Source organism: Eleutherodactylus coqui, chromosome 3 (assembly GCF_035609145.1).
Source record: "Eleutherodactylus coqui strain aEleCoq1 chromosome 3, aEleCoq1.hap1, whole genome shotgun sequence".
Taxonomy (NCBI): Eukaryota; Metazoa; Chordata; class Amphibia; order Anura; family Eleutherodactylidae; genus Eleutherodactylus; species Eleutherodactylus coqui.
In genome coordinates, this window is record NC_089839.1 from 87224497 (window position 1) to 87240083 (window position 15587).

The window sequence follows — 15587 nt, forward strand, 5'->3', positions numbered from 1 at the left end:
AACTGATCCTGAATGGGGGTCCTCATTTGCATGTTGCAGAAGCAAAGCATCCTGGGAAAGATGTGATCCTGGCTGATTGTGCACAATTACCCAAGGCAGCCAGAATCCTGTCAACAGTTCCTGAACAGGGGCCTTATTTGCATACTGCAGAAGTGAAGGATTCTGGCTGGTTGTGCACAATTTCTCATTTTGCCTCTTTTCCGGGTGGTCTCCCTAGGCTAAGAGAGCACTGCAGCGGTGGTGGCAGGAACCCCTTGCCCATTATGCTCTGGTTTCTCTTCAGAACGTATAAATCTTTCGCCTTTTACTAAAGATTTCCGTGGAGAGGAGCAACACTGAGTTTTGTAGCAATTTTTGCATGCTCCAGTTTTGCTGGGGCTTCCTTATTCTGGTGAAAAAAGAGAGCGTGCTGTTTCTGAATGTGTTAACTGATCCTGAATGGGGGTCCTCATTTGCATGTTGCAGAAGCAAAGCATCCTGGGAAAGATGTGATCCTGGCTGATTGTGCACAATTACCCAAGGCAGCCAGAATCCTGTCAACAGTTCCTGAACAGGGGCCTTATTTGCATACTGCAGAAGTGAAGGATTCTGGCTGGTTGTGCACAATTTCTCATTTTGCCTCTTTTCCGGGTGGTCTCCCTAGGCTAAGAGAGCACTGCAGCGGTGGTGGCAGGAGCTGAGGAACCCCTTGCCCATTATGCTCTGGTTTGTCTTCAGAACGTATAAATCTTTCGCCTTTTACTAAAGATTTCCGTGGAGAGGAGCAACACTGAGTTTTGTAGCAATTTTTGCATGCTCCAGTTTTGCTGGGGCTTCCTTATTCTGGTGAAAAAAGAGAGAGTGCTGTTTCCGAATGTGTTAACTGATCCTGAATGGGGGTCCTCATTTGCATGTTGCAGAAGCAAAGCATCCTGGGAAAGATGTGATCCTGGCTGATTGTGCACAATTACCCAAGGCAGCCAGAATCCTGTCAACAGTTCCTGAACAGGGGCCTTATTTGCATACTGCAGAAGTGAAGGATTCTGGCTGGTTGTGCACAATTTCTCATTTTGCCTCTTTTCCGGGTGGTCTCCCTAGGCTAAGAGAGCACTGCAGCGGTGGTGGCAGGAGCTGAGGAACCCCTTGCCCATTATGCTCTGGTTTCTCTTCAGAACGTATAAATCTTTCGCCTTTTACTAAAGATTTCCGTGGAGAGGAGCAACACTGAGTTTTGTAGCAATTTTTGAATGCTCCAGTTTTGCTGGGGCTTCCTTATTCTGGTGAAAAAAGAGAGTGCTGTTTCCGAATGTGTTAACTGATCCTGAATGGGGGTCCTCATTTGCATGTTGCAGAAGCAAAGCTTCCTGGGAAAGATGTGATCCTGGCTGATTGTGCACAATTACCCAAGGCAGCCAGAATCCTGTCAACAGTTCCTGAACAGGGGCCTTATTTGCATACTGCAGAAGTGAAGGATTCTGGCTGGTTGTGCACAAGTTCTCATTTTGCCTCTTTTCCGGGTGGTCTCCCTAGGCTAAGAGAGCACTGCAGCGGTGGTGGCAGGAGCTGAGGAACCCCTTGCCCATTATGCTCTGGTTTCTCTTCAGAACGTATAAATCTTTCGCCTTTTACTAAAGATTTCCGTGTAGAGGAGCAACACTGAGTTTTGTAGCAATTTTTGCATGCTCCAGTTTTGCTGGGGCTTCCTTATTCTGGTGAAAAAAGAGAGCGTGCTGTTTCCGAATGTGTTAACTGATCCTGAATGGGGGTCCTCATTTGCATGTTGCAGAAGCAAAGCATCCTGGGAAAGATGTGATCCTGGCTGATTGTGCACAATTACCCAAGGCAGCCAGAATCCTGTCAACAGTTCCTGAACAGGGGCCTTATTTGCATACTGCAGAAGTGAAGGATTCTGGCTGGTTGTGCACAATTTCTCATTTTGCCTCTTTTCCGGGTGGTCTCCCTAGGCTAAGAGAGCACTGCAGCGGTGGTGGCAGGAGCTGAGGAACCCCTTGCCCATTATGCTCTGGTTTCTCTTCAGAACGTATAAATCTTTCGCCTTTTACTAAAGATTTCCGTGGAGAGGAGCAACACTGAGTTTTGTAGCAATTTTTGCATGCTCCAGTTTTGCTGGGGCTTCCTTATTCTGGTGAAAAAAGAGAGAGTGCTGTTTCCGAATGTGTTAACTGATCCTGAATGGGGGTCCTCATTTGCATGTTGCAGAAGCAAAGCATCCTGGGAAAGATGTGATCCTGGCTGATTGTGCACAATTACCCAAGGCAGCCAGAATCCTGTCAACAGTTCCTGAACAGGGGCCTTATTTGCATACTGCAGAAGTGAAGGATTCTGGCTGGTTGTGCACAATTTCTCATTTTGCCTCTTTTCCGGGTGGTCTCCCTAGGCTAAGAGAGCACTGCAGCGGTGGTGGCAGGAGCTGAGGAACCCCTTGCCCATTATGCTCTGGTTTCTCTTCAGAACGTATAAATCTTTCGCCTTTTACTAAAGATTTCCGTGGAGAGGAGCAACACTGAGTTTTGTAGCAATTTTTGCATGCTCCAGTTTTGCTGGGGCTTCCTTATTCTGGTGAAAAAAGAGAGAGTGCTGTTTCCGAATGTGTTAACTGATCCTGAATGGGGGTCCTCATTTGCATGTTGCAGAAGCAAAGCATCCTGGGAAAGATGTGATCCTGGCTGATTGTGCACAATTACCCAAGGCAGCCAGAATCCTGTCAACAGTTCCTGAACAGGGGCCTTATTTGCATACTGCAGAAGTGAAGGATTCTGGCTGGTTGTGCACAATTTCTCATTTTGCCTCTTTTCCGGGTGGTCTCCCTAGGCTAAGAGAGCACTGCAGCGGTGGTGGCAGGAGCTGAGGAACCCCTTGCCCATTATGCTCTGGTTTCTCTTCAGAACGTATAAATCTTTCGCCTTTTATTAAAGATTTCCGTGGAGAGGAGCAACACTGAGTTTTGTAGCAATTTTTGAATGCTCCAGTTTTGCTGGGGCTTCCTTATTCTGGTGAAAAAAGAGAGTGCTGTTTCCGAATGTGTTAACTGATCCTGAATGGGGGTCCTCATTTGCATGTTGCAGAAGCAAAGCTTCCTGGGAAAGATGTGATCCTGGCTGATTGTGCACAATTACCCAAGGCAGCCAGAATCCTGTCAACAGTTCCTGAACAGGGGCCTTATTTGCATACTGCAGAAGTGAAGGATTCTGGCTGGTTGTGCACAAGTTCTCATTTTGCCTCTTTTCCGGGTGGTCTCCCTAGGCTAAGAGAGCACTGCAGCGGTGGTGGCAGGAGCTGAGGAACCCCTTGCCCATTATGCTCTGGTTTCTCTTCAGAATGTATAAATCTTTCGCCTTTTACTAAAGATTTCCGTGGAGAGGAGCAACACTGAGTTTTGTAGCAATTTTTGCATGCTCCAGTTTTGCTGGGGCTTCCTTATTCTGGTGAAAAAAGAGAGCGTGCTGTTTCCGAATGTGTTAACTGATCCTGAATGGGGGTCCTCATTTGCATGTTGCAGAAGCAAAGCATCCTGGGAAAGATGTGATCCTGGCTGATTGTGCACAATTACCCAAGGCAGCCAGAATCCTGTCAACAGTTCCTGAACAGGGGCCTTATTTGCATACTGCAGAAGTGAAGGATTCTGGCTGGTTGTGCACAATTTCTCATTTTGCCTCTTTTCCGGGTGGTCTCCCTAGGCTAAGAGAGCACTGCAGCGGTGGTGGCAGGAGCTGAGGAACCCCTTGCCCATTATGCTCTGGTTTCTCTTCAGAACGTATAAATCTTTCGCCTTTTACTAAAGATTTCCGTGGAGAGGAGCAACACTGAGTTTTGTAGCAATTTTTGCATGCTCCAGTTTTGCTGGGGCTTCCTTATTCTGGTGAAAAAAGAGAGAGTGCTGTTTCCGAATGTGTTAACTGATCCTGAATGGGGGTCCTCATTTGCATGTTGCAGAAGCAAAGCATCCTGGGAAAGATGTGATCCTGGCTGATTGTGCACAATTACCCAAGGCAGCCAGAATCCTGTCAACAGTTCCTGAACAGGGGCCTTATTTGCATACTGCAGAAGTGAAGGATTCTGGCTGGTTGTGCACAATTTCTCATTTTGCCTCTTTTCCGGATGGTCTCCCTAGGCTAAGAGAGCACTGCAGCGGTGGTGGCAGGAGCTGAGGAACCCCTTGCCCATTATGCTCTGGTTTCTCTTCAGAACGTATAAATCTTTCGCCTTTTACTAAAGATTTCCGTGGAGAGGAGCAACACTGAGTTTTGTAGCAATTTTTGCATGCTCCAGTTTTGCTGGGGCTTCCTTATTCTGGTGAAAAAAGAGAGAGTGCTGTTTCCGAATGTGTTAACTGATCCTGAATGGGGGTCCTCATTTGCATGTTGCAGAAGCAAAGCATCCTGGGAAAGATGTGATCCTGGCTGATTGTGCACAATTACCCAAGGCAGCCAGAATCCTGTCAACAGTTCCTGAACAGGGGCCTTATTTGCATACTGCAGAAGTGAAGGATTCTGGCTGGTTGTGCACAATTTCTCATTTTGCCTCTTTTCCGGGTGGTCTCCCTAGGCTAAGAGAGCACTGCAGCGGTGGTGGCAGGAACCCCTTGCCCATTATGCTCTGGTTTCTCTTCAGAACGTATAAATCTTTCGCCTTTTACTAAAGATTTCCGTGGAGAGGAGCAACACTGAGTTTTGTAGCAATTTTTGCATGCTCCAGTTTTGCTGGGGCTTCCTTATTCTGGTGAAAAAAGAGAGAGTGCTGTTTCCGAATGTGTTAACTGATCCTGAATGGGGGTCCTCATTTGCATGTTGCAGAAGCAAAGCATCCTGGGAAAGATGTGATCCTGGCTGATTGTGCACAATTACCCAAGGCAGCCAGAATCCTGTCAACAGTTCCTGAACAGGGGCCTTATTTGCATACTGCAGAAGTGAAGGATTCTGGCTGGTTGTGCACAATTTCTCATTTTGCCTCTTTTCCGGGTGGTCTCCCTAGGCTAAGAGAGCACTGCAGCGGTGGTGGCAGGAACCCCTTGCCCATTATGCTCTGGTTTCTCTTCAGAACGTATAAATCTTTCGCCTTTTACTAAAGATTTCCGTGGAGAGGAGCAACACTGAGTTTTGTAGCAATTTTTGCATGCTCCAGTTTTGCTGGGGCTTCCTTATTCTGGTGAAAAAAGAGAGCGTGCTGTTTCTGAATGTGTTAACTGATCCTGAATGGGGGTCCTCATTTGCATGTTGCAGAAGCAAAGCATCCTGGGAAAGATGTGATCCTGGCTGATTGTGCACAATTACCCAAGGCAGCCAGAATCCTGTCAACAGTTCCTGAACAGGGGCCTTATTTGCATACTGCAGAAGTGAAGGATTCTGGCTGGTTGTGCACAATTTCTCATTTTGCCTCTTTTCCGGGTGGTCTCCCTAGGCTAAGAGAGCACTGCAGCGGTGGTGGCAGGAGCTGAGGAACCCCTTGCCCATTATGCTCTGGTTTGTCTTCAGAACGTATAAATCTTTCGCCTTTTACTAAAGATTTCCGTGGAGAGGAGCAACACTGAGTTTTGTAGCAATTTTTGCATGCTCCAGTTTTGCTGGGGCTTCCTTATTCTGGTGAAAAAAGAGAGAGTGCTGTTTCCGAATGTGTTAACTGATCCTGAATGGGGGTCCTCATTTGCATGTTGCAGAAGCAAAGCATCCTGGGAAAGATGTGATCCTGGCTGATTGTGCACAATTACCCAAGGCAGCCAGAATCCTGTCAACAGTTCCTGAACAGGGGCCTTATTTGCATACTGCAGAAGTGAAGGATTCTGGCTGGTTGTGCACAATTTCTCATTTTGCCTCTTTTCCGGATGGTCTCCCTAGGCTAAGAGAGCACTGCAGCGGTGGTGGCAGGAGCTGAGGAACCCCTTGCCCATTATGCTCTGGTTTCTCTTCAGAACGTATAAATCTTTCGCCTTTTACTAAAGATTTCCGTGGAGAGGAGCAACACTGAGTTTTGTAGCAATTTTTGCATGCTCCAGTTTTGCTGGGGCTTCCTTATTCTGGTGAAAAAAGAGAGAGTGCTGTTTCCGAATGTGTTAACTGATCCTGAATGGGGGTCCTCATTTGCATGTTGCAGAAGCAAAGCATCCTGGGAAAGATGTGATCCTGGCTGATTGTGCACAATTACCCAAGGCAGCCAGAATCCTGTCAACAGTTCCTGAACAGGGGCCTTATTTGCATACTGCAGAAGTGAAGGATTCTGGCTGGTTGTGCACAATTTCTCATTTTGCCTCTTTTCCGGGTGGTCTCCCTAGGCTAAGAGAGCACTGCAGCGGTGGTGGAGCTGAGGAACCCCTTGCCCATTATGCTCTGGTTTCTCTTCAGAACGTATAAATCTTTCGCCTTTTACTAAAGATTTCCGTGGAGAGGAGCAACACTGAGTTTTGTAGCAATTTTTGCATGCTCCAGTTTTGCTGGGGCTTCCTTATTCTGGTGAAAAAAGAGAGCGTGCTGTTTCCGAATGTGTTAACTGATCCTGAATGGGGGTCCTCATTTGCATGTTGCAGAAGCAAAGCATCCTGGGAAAGATGTGATCCTGGCTGATTGTGCACAATTACCCAAGGCAGCCAGAATCCTGTCAACAGTTCCTGAACAGGGGCCTTATTTACATACTGCAGAAGTGAAGGATTCTGGCTGGTTGTGCACAATTTCTCATTTTGCCTCTTTTCCAGGTGGTCTCCCCAGGCTAAGAGAGCACTGCAGCGGTGGTGGCAGGAGCTGAGGAACCCCTTGCCCATTATGCTCTGGTTTCTCTTCAGAACGTATAAATCTTTCGCCTTTTACTAAAGATTTCCGTGGAGAGGAGCAACACTGAGTTTTGTAGCAATTTTTGCATGCTCCAGTTTTGCTGGGGCTTCCTTATTCTGGTGAAAAAAGAGAGAGTGCTGTTTCCGAATGTGTTAACTGATCCTGAATGGGGGTCCTCATTTGCATGTTGCAGAAGCAAAGCATCCTGGGAAAGATGTGATCCTGGCTGATTGTGCACAATTACCCAAGGCAGCCAGAATCCTGTCAACAGTTCCTGAACAGGGGCCTTATTTGCATACTGCAGAAGTGAAGGATTCTGGCTGGTTGTGCACAATTTCTCATTTTGCCTCTTTTCCGGGTGGTCTCCCTAGGCTAAGAGAGCACTGCAGCGGTGGTGGCAGGAACCCCTTGCCCATTATGCTCTGGTTTCTCTTCAGAACGTATAAATCTTTCGCCTTTTACTAAAGATTTCCGTGGAGAGGAGCAACACTGAGTTTTGTAGCAATTTTTGCATGCTCCAGTTTTGCTGGGGCTTCCTTATTCTGGTGAAAAAAGAGAGCGTGCTGTTTCTGAATGTGTTAACTGATCCTGAATGGGGGTCCTCATTTGCATGTTGCAGAAGCAAAGCATCCTGGGAAAGATGTGATCCTGGCTGATTGTGCACAATTACCCAAGGCAGCCAGAATCCTGTCAACAGTTCCTGAACAGGGGCCTTATTTGCATACTGCAGAAGTGAAGGATTCTGGCTGGTTGTGCACAATTTCTCATTTTGCCTCTTTTCCGGGTGGTCTCCCTAGGCTAAGAGAGCACTGCAGCGGTGGTGGCAGGAGCTGAGGAACCCCTTGCCCATTATGCTCTGGTTTGTCTTCAGAACGTATAAATCTTTCGCCTTTTACTAAAGATTTCCGTGGAGAGGAGCAACACTGAGTTTTGTAGCAATTTTTGCATGCTCCAGTTTTGCTGGGGCTTCCTTATTCTGGTGAAAAAAGAGAGAGTGCTGTTTCCGAATGTGTTAACTGATCCTGAATGGGGGTCCTCATTTGCATGTTGCAGAAGCAAAGCATCCTGGGAAAGATGTGATCCTGGCTGATTGTGCACAATTACCCAAGGCAGCCAGAATCCTGTCAACAGTTCCTGAACAGGGGCCTTATTTGCATACTGCAGAAGTGAAGGATTCTGGCTGGTTGTGCACAATTTCTCATTTTGCCTCTTTTCCGGGTGGTCTCCCTAGGCTAAGAGAGCACTGCAGCGGTGGTGGCAGGAGCTGAGGAACCCCTTGCCCATTATGCTCTGGTTTCTCTTCAGAACGTATAAATCTTTCGCCTTTTACTAAAGATTTCCGTGGAGAGGAGCAACACTGAGTTTTGTAGCAATTTTTGAATGCTCCAGTTTTGCTGGGGCTTCCTTATTCTGGTGAAAAAAGAGAGTGCTGTTTCCGAATGTGTTAACTGATCCTGAATGGGGGTCCTCATTTGCATGTTGCAGAAGCAAAGCTTCCTGGGAAAGATGTGATCCTGGCTGATTGTGCACAATTACCCAAGGCAGCCAGAATCCTGTCAACAGTTCCTGAACAGGGGCCTTATTTGCATACTGCAGAAGTGAAGGATTCTGGCTGGTTGTGCACAAGTTCTCATTTTGCCTCTTTTCCGGGTGGTCTCCCTAGGCTAAGAGAGCACTGCAGCGGTGGTGGCAGGAGCTGAGGAACCCCTTGCCCATTATGCTCTGGTTTCTCTTCAGAACGTATAAATCTTTCGCCTTTTACTAAAGATTTCCGTGTAGAGGAGCAACACTGAGTTTTGTAGCAATTTTTGCATGCTCCAGTTTTGCTGGGGCTTCCTTATTCTGGTGAAAAAAGAGAGCGTGCTGTTTCCGAATGTGTTAACTGATCCTGAATGGGGGTCCTCATTTGCATGTTGCAGAAGCAAAGCATCCTGGGAAAGATGTGATCCTGGCTGATTGTGCACAATTACCCAAGGCAGCCAGAATCCTGTCAACAGTTCCTGAACAGGGGCCTTATTTGCATACTGCAGAAGTGAAGGATTCTGGCTGGTTGTGCACAATTTCTCATTTTGCCTCTTTTCCGGGTGGTCTCCCTAGGCTAAGAGAGCACTGCAGCGGTGGTGGCAGGAGCTGAGGAACTCCTTGCCCATTATGCTCTGGTTTCTCTTCAGAACGTATAAATCTTTCGCCTTTTACTAAAGATTTCCGTGGAGAGGAGCAACACTGAGTTTTGTAGCAATTTTTGCATGCTCCAGTTTTGCTGGGGCTTCCTTATTCTGGTGAAAAAAGAGAGAGTGCTGTTTCCGAATGTGTTAACTGATCCTGAATGGGGGTCCTCATTTGCATGTTGCAGAAGCAAAGCATCCTGGGAAAGATGTGATCCTGGCTGATTGTGCACAATTACCCAAGGCAGCCAGAATCCTGTCAACAGTTCCTGAACAGGGGCCTTATTTGCATACTGCAGAAGTGAAGGATTCTGGCTGGTTGTGCACAATTTCTCATTTTGCCTCTTTTCCGGGTGGTCTCCCTAGGCTAAGAGAGCACTGCAGCGGTGGTGGCAGGAGCTGAGGAACCCCTTGCCCATTATGCTCTGGTTTCTCTTCAGAACGTATAAATCTTTCGCCTTTTACTAAAGATTTCCGTGGAGAGGAGCAACACTGAGTTTTGTAGCAATTTTTGCATGCTCCAGTTTTGCTGGGGCTTCCTTATTCTGGTGAAAAAAGAGAGAGTGCTGTTTCCGAATGTGTTAACTGATCCTGAATGGGGGTCCTCATTTGCATGTTGCAGAAGCAAAGCATCCTGGGAAAGATGTGATCCTGGCTGATTGTGCACAATTACCCAAGGCAGCCAGAATCCTGTCAACAGTTCCTGAACAGGGGCCTTATTTGCATACTGCAGAAGTGAAGGATTCTGGCTGGTTGTGCACAATTTCTCATTTTGCCTCTTTTCCGGGTGGTCTCCCTAGGCTAAGAGAGCACTGCAGCGGTGGTGGCAGGAGCTGAGGAACCCCTTGCCCATTATGCTCTGGTTTCTCTTCAGAACGTATAAATCTTTCGCCTTTTACTAAAGATTTCCGTGGAGAGGAGCAACACGTGAGTTTTGTAGCAATTTTTGCATGCTCCAGTTTTGCTGGGGCTTCCTTATTCTGGTGAAAAAAGAGAGAGTGCTGTTTCCGAATGTGTTAACTGATCCTGAATGGGGGTCCTCATTTGCATGTTGCAGAAGCAAAGCATCCTGGGAAAGATGTGATCCTGGCTGATTGTGCACAATTACCCAAGGCAGCCAGAATCCTGTCAACAGTTCCTGAACAGGGGCCTTATTTGCATACTGCAGAAGTGAAGGATTCTGGCTGGTTGTGCACAATTTCTCATTTTGCCTCTTTTCCGGGTGGTCTCCCTAGGCTAAGAGAGCACTGCAGCGGTGGTGGCAGGAGCTGAGGAACCCCTTGCCCATTATGCTCTGGTTTCTCTTCAGAACGTATAAATCTTTCGCCTTTTACTAAAGATTTCCGTGGAGAGGAGCAACACTGAGTTTTGTAGCAATTTTTGCATGCTCCAGTTTTGCTGGGGCTTCCTTATTCTGGTGAAAAAAGAGAGAGTGCTGTTTCCGAATGTGTTAACTGATCCTGAATGGGGGTCCTCATTTGCATGTTGCAGAAGCAAAGCATCCTGGGAAAGATGTGATCCTGGCTGATTGTGCACAATTACCCAAGGCAGCCAGAATCCTGTCAACAGTTCCTGAACAGGGGCCTTATTTGCATACTGCAGAAGTGAAGGATTCTGGCTGGTTGTGCACAATTTCTCATTTGGCCTCTTTTCCGGGTGGTCTCCCTAGGCTAAGAGAGCACTGCAGCGGTGGTGGCAGGAACCCCTTGCCCATTATGCTCTGGTTTCTCTCCAGAACGTATAAATCTTTCGCCTTTTACTAAAGATTTCCGTGGAGAGGAGCAACACTGAGTTTTGTAGCAATTTTTGCATGCTCCAGTTTTGCTGGGGCTTCCTTATTCTGGTGAAAAAAGAGAGCGTGCTGTTTCCGAATGTGTTTACTGATCCTGAATGGGGGTCCTCATTTGCATGTTGCAGAAGCAAAGCATCCTGGGAAAGATGTGATCCTGGCTGATTGTGCACAATTACCCAAGGCAGCCAGAATCCTGTCAACAGTTCCTGAACAGGGGCCTTATTTGCATACTGCAGAAGTGAAGGATTCTGGCTGGTTGTGCACAATTTCTCATTTTGCCTCTTTTCCGGGTGGTCTCCCTAGGCTAAGAGAGCACTGCAGCGGTGGTGGCAGGAGCTGAGGAACCCCTTGCCCATTATGCTCTGGTTTGTCTTCAGAACGTATAAATCTTTCGCCTTTTACTAAAGATTTCCGTGGAGAGGAGCAACACTGAGTTTTGTAGCAATTTTTGCATGCTCCAGTTTTGCTGGGGCTTCCTTATTCTGGTGAAAAAAGAGAGAGTGCTGTTTCCGAATGTGTTAACTGATCCTGAATGGGGGTCCTCATTTGCATGTTGCAGAAGCAAAGCATCCTGGGAAAGATGTGATCCTGGCTGATTGTGCACAATTACCCAAGGCAGCCAGAATCCTGTCAACAGTTCCTGAACAGGGGCCTTATTTGCATACTGCAGAAGTGAAGGATTCTGGCTGGTTGTGCACAATTTCTCATTTTGCCTCTTTTCCGGGTGGTCTCCCTAGGCTAAGAGAGCACTGCAGCGGTGGTGGCAGGAGCTGAGGAACCCCTTGCCCATTATGCTCTGGTTTCTCTTCAGAACGTATAAATCTTTCGCCTTTTATTAAAGATTTCCGTGGAGAGGAGCAACACTGAGTTTTGTAGCAATTTTTGAATGCTCCAGTTTTGCTGGGGCTTCCTTATTCTGGTGAAAAAAGAGAGTGCTGTTTCCGAATGTGTTAACTGATCCTGAATGGGGGTCCTCATTTGCATGTTGCAGAAGCAAAGCTTCCTGGGAAAGATGTGATCCTGGCTGATTGTGCACAATTACCCAAGGCAGCCAGAATCCTGTCAACAGTTCCTGAACAGGGGCCTTATTTGCATACTGCAGAAGTGAAGGATTCTGGCTGGTTGTGCACAAGTTCTCATTTTGCCTCTTTTCCGGGTGGTCTCCCTAGGCTAAGAGAGCACTGCAGCGGTGGTGGCAGGAGCTGAGGAACCCCTTGCCCATTATGCTCTGGTTTCTCTTCAGAATGTATAAATCTTTCGCCTTTTACTAAAGATTTCCGTGGAGAGGAGCAACACTGAGTTTTGTAGCAATTTTTGCATGCTCCAGTTTTGCTGGGGCTTCCTTATTCTGGTGAAAAAAGAGAGCGTGCTGTTTCCGAATGTGTTAACTGATCCTGAATGGGGGTCCTCATTTGCATGTTGCAGAAGCAAAGCATCCTGGGAAAGATGTGATCCTGGCTGATTGTGCACAATTACCCAAGGCAGCCAGAATCCTGTCAACAGTTCCTGAACAGGGGCCTTATTTGCATACTGCAGAAGTGAAGGATTCTGGCTGGTTGTGCACAATTTCTCATTTTGCCTCTTTTCCGGGTGGTCTCCCTAGGCTAAGAGAGCACTGCAGCGGTGGTGGCAGGAGCTGAGGAACCCCTTGCCCATTATGCTCTGGTTTCTCTTCAGAACGTATAAATCTTTCGCCTTTTACTAAAGATTTCCGTGGAGAGGAGCAACACTGAGTTTTGTAGCAATTTTTGCATGCTCCAGTTTTGCTGGGGCTTCCTTATTCTGGTGAAAAAAGAGAGAGTGCTGTTTCCGAATGTGTTAACTGATCCTGAATGGGGGTCCTCATTTGCATGTTGCAGAAGCAAAGCATCCTGGGAAAGATGTGATCCTGGCTGATTGTGCACAATTACCCAAGGCAGCCAGAATCCTGTCAACAGTTCCTGAACAGGGGCCTTATTTGCATACTGCAGAAGTGAAGGATTCTGGCTGGTTGTGCACAATTTCTCATTTTGCCTCTTTTCCGGATGGTCTCCCTAGGCTAAGAGAGCACTGCAGCGGTGGTGGCAGGAGCTGAGGAACCCCTTGCCCATTATGCTCTGGTTTCTCTTCAGAACGTATAAATCTTTCGCCTTTTACTAAAGATTTCCGTGGAGAGGAGCAACACTGAGTTTTGTAGCAATTTTTGCATGCTCCAGTTTTGCTGGGGCTTCCTTATTCTGGTGAAAAAAGAGAGAGTGCTGTTTCCGAATGTGTTAACTGATCCTGAATGGGGGTCCTCATTTGCATGTTGCAGAAGCAAAGCATCCTGGGAAAGATGTGATCCTGGCTGATTGTGCACAATTACCCAAGGCAGCCAGAATCCTGTCAACAGTTCCTGAACAGGGGCCTTATTTGCATACTGCAGAAGTGAAGGATTCTGGCTGGTTGTGCACAATTTCTCATTTTGCCTCTTTTCCGGGTGGTCTCCCTAGGCTAAGAGAGCACTGCAGCGGTGGTGGAGCTGAGGAACCCCTTGCCCATTATGCTCTGGTTTCTCTTCAGAACGTATAAATCTTTCGCCTTTTACTAAAGATTTCCGTGGAGAGGAGCAACACTGAGTTTTGTAGCAATTTTTGCATGCTCCAGTTTTGCTGGGGCTTCCTTATTCTGGTGAAAAAAGAGAGCGTGCTGTTTCCGAATGTGTTAACTGATCCTGAATGGGGGTCCTCATTTGCATGTTGCAGAAGCAAAGCATCCTGGGAAAGATGTGATCCTGGCTGATTGTGCACAATTACCCAAGGCAGCCAGAATCCTGTCAACAGTTCCTGAACAGGGGCCTTATTTGCATACTGCAGAAGTGAAGGATTCTGGCTGGTTGTGCACAATTTCTCATTTTGCCTCTTTTCCGGGTGGTCTCCCCAGGCTAAGAGAGCACTGCAGCGGTGGTGGCAGGAGCTGAGGAACCCCTTGCCCATTATGCTCTGGTTTCTCTTCAGAACGTATAAATCTTTCGCCTTTTACTAAAGATTTCCGTGGAGAGGAGCAACACTGAGTTTTGTAGCAATTTTTGCATGCTCCAGTTTTGCTGGGGCTTCCTTATTCTGGTGAAAAAAGAGAGAGTGCTGTTTCCGAATGTGTTAACTGATCCTGAATGGGGGTCCTCATTTGCATGTTGCAGAAGCAAAGCATCCTGGGAAAGATGTGATCCTGGCTGATTGTGCACAATTACCCAAGGCAGCCAGAATCCTGTCAACAGTTCCTGAACAGGGGCCTTATTTGCATACTGCAGAAGTGAAGGATTCTGGCTGGTTGTGCACAATTTCTCATTTTGCCTCTTTTCCGGGTGGTCTCCCTAGGCTAAGAGAGCACTGCAGCGGTGGTGGCAGGAACCCCTTGCCCATTATGCTCTGGTTTCTCTTCAGAACGTATAAATCTTTCGCCTTTTACTAAAGATTTCCGTGGAGAGGAGCAACACTGAGTTTTGTAGCAATTTTTGCATGCTCCAGTTTTGCTGGGGCTTCCTTATTCTGGTGAAAAAAGAGAGAGTGCTGTTTCCGAATGTGTTAACTGATCCTGAATGGGGGTCCTCATTTGCATGTTGCAGAAGCAAAGCATCCTGGGAAAGATGTGATCCTGGCTGATTGTGCACAATTACCCAAGGCAGCCAGAATCCTGTCAACAGTTCCTGAACAGGGGCCTTATTTGCATACTGCAGAAGTGAAGGATTCTGGCTGGTTGTGCACAATTTCTCATTTTGCCTCTTTTCCGGGTGGTCTCCCTAGGCTAAGAGAGCACTGCAGCGGTGGTGGCAGGAACCCCTTGCCCATTATGCTCTGGTTTCTCTTCAGAACGTATAAATCTTTCGCCTTTTACTAAAGATTTCCGTGGAGAGGAGCAACACTGAGTTTTGTAGCAATTTTTGCATGCTCCAGTTTTGCTGGGGCTTCCTTATTCTGGTGAAAAAAGAGAGCGTGCTGTTTCTGAATGTGTTAACTGATCCTGAATGGGGGTCCTCATTTGCATGTTGCAGAAGCAAAGCATCCTGGGAAAGATGTGATCCTGGCTGATTGTGCACAATTACCCAAGGCAGCCAGAATCCTGTCAACAGTTCCTGAACAGGGGCCTTATTTGCATACTGCAGAAGTGAAGGATTCTGGCTGGTTGTGCACAATTTCTCATTTTGCCTCTTTTCCGGGTGGTCTCCCTAGGCTAAGAGAGCACTGCAGCGGTGGTGGCAGGAGCTGAGGAACCCCTTGCCCATTATGCTCTGGTTTGTCTTCAGAACGTATAAATCTTTCGCCTTTTACTAAAGATTTCCGTGGAGAGGAGCAACACTGAGTTTTGTAGCAATTTTTGCATGCTCCAGTTTTGCTGGGGCTTCCTTATTCTGGTGAAAAAAGAGAGAGTGCTGTTTCCGAATGTGTTAACTGATCCTGAATGGGGGTCCTCATTTGCATGTTGCAGAAGCAAAGCATCCTGGGAAAGATGTGATCCTGGCTGATTGTGCACAATTACCCAAGGCAGCCAGAATCCTGTCAACAGTTCCTGAACAGGGGCCTTATTTGCATACTGCAGAAGTGAAGGATTCTGGCTGGTTGTGCACAATTTCTCATTTTGCCTCTTTTCCGGGTGGTCTCCCCAGGCTAAGAGAGCACTGCAGCGGTGGTGGCAGGAGCTGAGGAACCCCTTGCCCATTATGCTCTGGTTTCTCTTCAGAACGTATAAATCTTTCGCCTTTTACTAAAGATTTCCGTGGAGAGGAGCAACACTGAGTTTTGTAGCAATTTTTGCATGCTCCAGTTTTGCTGGGGCTTCCTTATTCTGGTGAAAAAAGAGAGAGTGCTGTTTCCGAATGTGTTAACTGATCCTGAATGGGGGTCCTCATTTGCATGT

At 47.2% G+C, this 15587-nt stretch overlaps 36 non-coding genes across 36 annotated transcripts; all 36 read left to right on the forward strand.

Moving 5' to 3' along the window:
- The first annotated feature begins 263 nt into the window (after positions 1 to 263).
- LOC136623012 (U5 spliceosomal RNA) lies at positions 264 to 380 on the forward strand. The gene has a single exon (XR_010792185.1). It is a non-coding gene; the product is annotated as a U5 spliceosomal RNA (small nuclear RNA).
- A 317-nt stretch (positions 381 to 697) lies between these two features.
- On the forward strand, positions 698 to 814 carry LOC136622565 (U5 spliceosomal RNA). The gene has a single exon (XR_010791776.1). It is a non-coding gene; the product is annotated as a U5 spliceosomal RNA (small nuclear RNA).
- Positions 815 to 1131: 317 nt separating this feature from the next.
- On the forward strand, positions 1132 to 1248 carry LOC136622181 (U5 spliceosomal RNA). Its single transcript, XR_010791406.1, has one exon. It is a non-coding gene; the product is annotated as a U5 spliceosomal RNA (small nuclear RNA).
- A 315-nt stretch (positions 1249 to 1563) lies between these two features.
- Positions 1564 to 1680, forward strand: LOC136622281 (U5 spliceosomal RNA). Its single transcript, XR_010791503.1, has one exon. It is a non-coding gene; the product is annotated as a U5 spliceosomal RNA (small nuclear RNA).
- Positions 1681 to 1997: 317 nt separating this feature from the next.
- On the forward strand, positions 1998 to 2114 carry LOC136623013 (U5 spliceosomal RNA). The gene has a single exon (XR_010792186.1). It is a non-coding gene; the product is annotated as a U5 spliceosomal RNA (small nuclear RNA).
- Positions 2115 to 2431: 317 nt separating this feature from the next.
- On the forward strand, positions 2432 to 2548 carry LOC136623014 (U5 spliceosomal RNA). The gene has a single exon (XR_010792187.1). It is a non-coding gene; the product is annotated as a U5 spliceosomal RNA (small nuclear RNA).
- Positions 2549 to 2865: 317 nt separating this feature from the next.
- LOC136622478 (U5 spliceosomal RNA) lies at positions 2866 to 2982 on the forward strand. Its single transcript, XR_010791692.1, has one exon. It is a non-coding gene; the product is annotated as a U5 spliceosomal RNA (small nuclear RNA).
- A 315-nt stretch (positions 2983 to 3297) lies between these two features.
- On the forward strand, positions 3298 to 3414 carry LOC136622326 (U5 spliceosomal RNA). Its single transcript, XR_010791546.1, has one exon. It is a non-coding gene; the product is annotated as a U5 spliceosomal RNA (small nuclear RNA).
- A 317-nt stretch (positions 3415 to 3731) lies between these two features.
- LOC136623015 (U5 spliceosomal RNA) lies at positions 3732 to 3848 on the forward strand. Its single transcript, XR_010792188.1, has one exon. It is a non-coding gene; the product is annotated as a U5 spliceosomal RNA (small nuclear RNA).
- Positions 3849 to 4165: 317 nt separating this feature from the next.
- Positions 4166 to 4282, forward strand: LOC136623016 (U5 spliceosomal RNA). The gene has a single exon (XR_010792189.1). It is a non-coding gene; the product is annotated as a U5 spliceosomal RNA (small nuclear RNA).
- A 309-nt stretch (positions 4283 to 4591) lies between these two features.
- Positions 4592 to 4708, forward strand: LOC136623018 (U5 spliceosomal RNA). Its single transcript, XR_010792190.1, has one exon. It is a non-coding gene; the product is annotated as a U5 spliceosomal RNA (small nuclear RNA).
- A 309-nt stretch (positions 4709 to 5017) lies between these two features.
- Positions 5018 to 5134, forward strand: LOC136623020 (U5 spliceosomal RNA). Its single transcript, XR_010792192.1, has one exon. It is a non-coding gene; the product is annotated as a U5 spliceosomal RNA (small nuclear RNA).
- Positions 5135 to 5451: 317 nt separating this feature from the next.
- On the forward strand, positions 5452 to 5568 carry LOC136622566 (U5 spliceosomal RNA). Its single transcript, XR_010791777.1, has one exon. It is a non-coding gene; the product is annotated as a U5 spliceosomal RNA (small nuclear RNA).
- Positions 5569 to 5885: 317 nt separating this feature from the next.
- Positions 5886 to 6002, forward strand: LOC136623021 (U5 spliceosomal RNA). Its single transcript, XR_010792193.1, has one exon. It is a non-coding gene; the product is annotated as a U5 spliceosomal RNA (small nuclear RNA).
- Positions 6003 to 6315: 313 nt separating this feature from the next.
- Positions 6316 to 6432, forward strand: LOC136623022 (U5 spliceosomal RNA). The gene has a single exon (XR_010792194.1). It is a non-coding gene; the product is annotated as a U5 spliceosomal RNA (small nuclear RNA).
- A 317-nt stretch (positions 6433 to 6749) lies between these two features.
- Positions 6750 to 6866, forward strand: LOC136623023 (U5 spliceosomal RNA). Its single transcript, XR_010792195.1, has one exon. It is a non-coding gene; the product is annotated as a U5 spliceosomal RNA (small nuclear RNA).
- A 309-nt stretch (positions 6867 to 7175) lies between these two features.
- On the forward strand, positions 7176 to 7292 carry LOC136623024 (U5 spliceosomal RNA). Its single transcript, XR_010792196.1, has one exon. It is a non-coding gene; the product is annotated as a U5 spliceosomal RNA (small nuclear RNA).
- A 317-nt stretch (positions 7293 to 7609) lies between these two features.
- LOC136622567 (U5 spliceosomal RNA) lies at positions 7610 to 7726 on the forward strand. Its single transcript, XR_010791778.1, has one exon. It is a non-coding gene; the product is annotated as a U5 spliceosomal RNA (small nuclear RNA).
- A 317-nt stretch (positions 7727 to 8043) lies between these two features.
- LOC136622193 (U5 spliceosomal RNA) lies at positions 8044 to 8160 on the forward strand. Its single transcript, XR_010791417.1, has one exon. It is a non-coding gene; the product is annotated as a U5 spliceosomal RNA (small nuclear RNA).
- Positions 8161 to 8475: 315 nt separating this feature from the next.
- Positions 8476 to 8592, forward strand: LOC136622282 (U5 spliceosomal RNA). The gene has a single exon (XR_010791504.1). It is a non-coding gene; the product is annotated as a U5 spliceosomal RNA (small nuclear RNA).
- A 317-nt stretch (positions 8593 to 8909) lies between these two features.
- LOC136623025 (U5 spliceosomal RNA) lies at positions 8910 to 9026 on the forward strand. The gene has a single exon (XR_010792197.1). It is a non-coding gene; the product is annotated as a U5 spliceosomal RNA (small nuclear RNA).
- Positions 9027 to 9343: 317 nt separating this feature from the next.
- Positions 9344 to 9460, forward strand: LOC136623026 (U5 spliceosomal RNA). Its single transcript, XR_010792198.1, has one exon. It is a non-coding gene; the product is annotated as a U5 spliceosomal RNA (small nuclear RNA).
- A 317-nt stretch (positions 9461 to 9777) lies between these two features.
- On the forward strand, positions 9778 to 9895 carry LOC136622412 (U5 spliceosomal RNA). Its single transcript, XR_010791629.1, has one exon. It is a non-coding gene; the product is annotated as a U5 spliceosomal RNA (small nuclear RNA).
- A 317-nt stretch (positions 9896 to 10212) lies between these two features.
- Positions 10213 to 10329, forward strand: LOC136623027 (U5 spliceosomal RNA). The gene has a single exon (XR_010792199.1). It is a non-coding gene; the product is annotated as a U5 spliceosomal RNA (small nuclear RNA).
- A 309-nt stretch (positions 10330 to 10638) lies between these two features.
- On the forward strand, positions 10639 to 10755 carry LOC136623030 (U5 spliceosomal RNA). Its single transcript, XR_010792202.1, has one exon. It is a non-coding gene; the product is annotated as a U5 spliceosomal RNA (small nuclear RNA).
- A 317-nt stretch (positions 10756 to 11072) lies between these two features.
- On the forward strand, positions 11073 to 11189 carry LOC136622568 (U5 spliceosomal RNA). Its single transcript, XR_010791779.1, has one exon. It is a non-coding gene; the product is annotated as a U5 spliceosomal RNA (small nuclear RNA).
- A 317-nt stretch (positions 11190 to 11506) lies between these two features.
- Positions 11507 to 11623, forward strand: LOC136622479 (U5 spliceosomal RNA). Its single transcript, XR_010791693.1, has one exon. It is a non-coding gene; the product is annotated as a U5 spliceosomal RNA (small nuclear RNA).
- Positions 11624 to 11938: 315 nt separating this feature from the next.
- LOC136622327 (U5 spliceosomal RNA) lies at positions 11939 to 12055 on the forward strand. The gene has a single exon (XR_010791547.1). It is a non-coding gene; the product is annotated as a U5 spliceosomal RNA (small nuclear RNA).
- A 317-nt stretch (positions 12056 to 12372) lies between these two features.
- LOC136623028 (U5 spliceosomal RNA) lies at positions 12373 to 12489 on the forward strand. The gene has a single exon (XR_010792200.1). It is a non-coding gene; the product is annotated as a U5 spliceosomal RNA (small nuclear RNA).
- A 317-nt stretch (positions 12490 to 12806) lies between these two features.
- Positions 12807 to 12923, forward strand: LOC136623029 (U5 spliceosomal RNA). The gene has a single exon (XR_010792201.1). It is a non-coding gene; the product is annotated as a U5 spliceosomal RNA (small nuclear RNA).
- Positions 12924 to 13236: 313 nt separating this feature from the next.
- LOC136623031 (U5 spliceosomal RNA) lies at positions 13237 to 13353 on the forward strand. The gene has a single exon (XR_010792203.1). It is a non-coding gene; the product is annotated as a U5 spliceosomal RNA (small nuclear RNA).
- A 317-nt stretch (positions 13354 to 13670) lies between these two features.
- LOC136623032 (U5 spliceosomal RNA) lies at positions 13671 to 13787 on the forward strand. The gene has a single exon (XR_010792204.1). It is a non-coding gene; the product is annotated as a U5 spliceosomal RNA (small nuclear RNA).
- A 309-nt stretch (positions 13788 to 14096) lies between these two features.
- LOC136623033 (U5 spliceosomal RNA) lies at positions 14097 to 14213 on the forward strand. The gene has a single exon (XR_010792205.1). It is a non-coding gene; the product is annotated as a U5 spliceosomal RNA (small nuclear RNA).
- A 309-nt stretch (positions 14214 to 14522) lies between these two features.
- Positions 14523 to 14639, forward strand: LOC136623034 (U5 spliceosomal RNA). The gene has a single exon (XR_010792206.1). It is a non-coding gene; the product is annotated as a U5 spliceosomal RNA (small nuclear RNA).
- Positions 14640 to 14956: 317 nt separating this feature from the next.
- LOC136622569 (U5 spliceosomal RNA) lies at positions 14957 to 15073 on the forward strand. The gene has a single exon (XR_010791780.1). It is a non-coding gene; the product is annotated as a U5 spliceosomal RNA (small nuclear RNA).
- A 317-nt stretch (positions 15074 to 15390) lies between these two features.
- On the forward strand, positions 15391 to 15507 carry LOC136623035 (U5 spliceosomal RNA). The gene has a single exon (XR_010792207.1). It is a non-coding gene; the product is annotated as a U5 spliceosomal RNA (small nuclear RNA).
- The last annotated feature ends 80 nt before the right edge of the window (positions 15508 to 15587 follow it).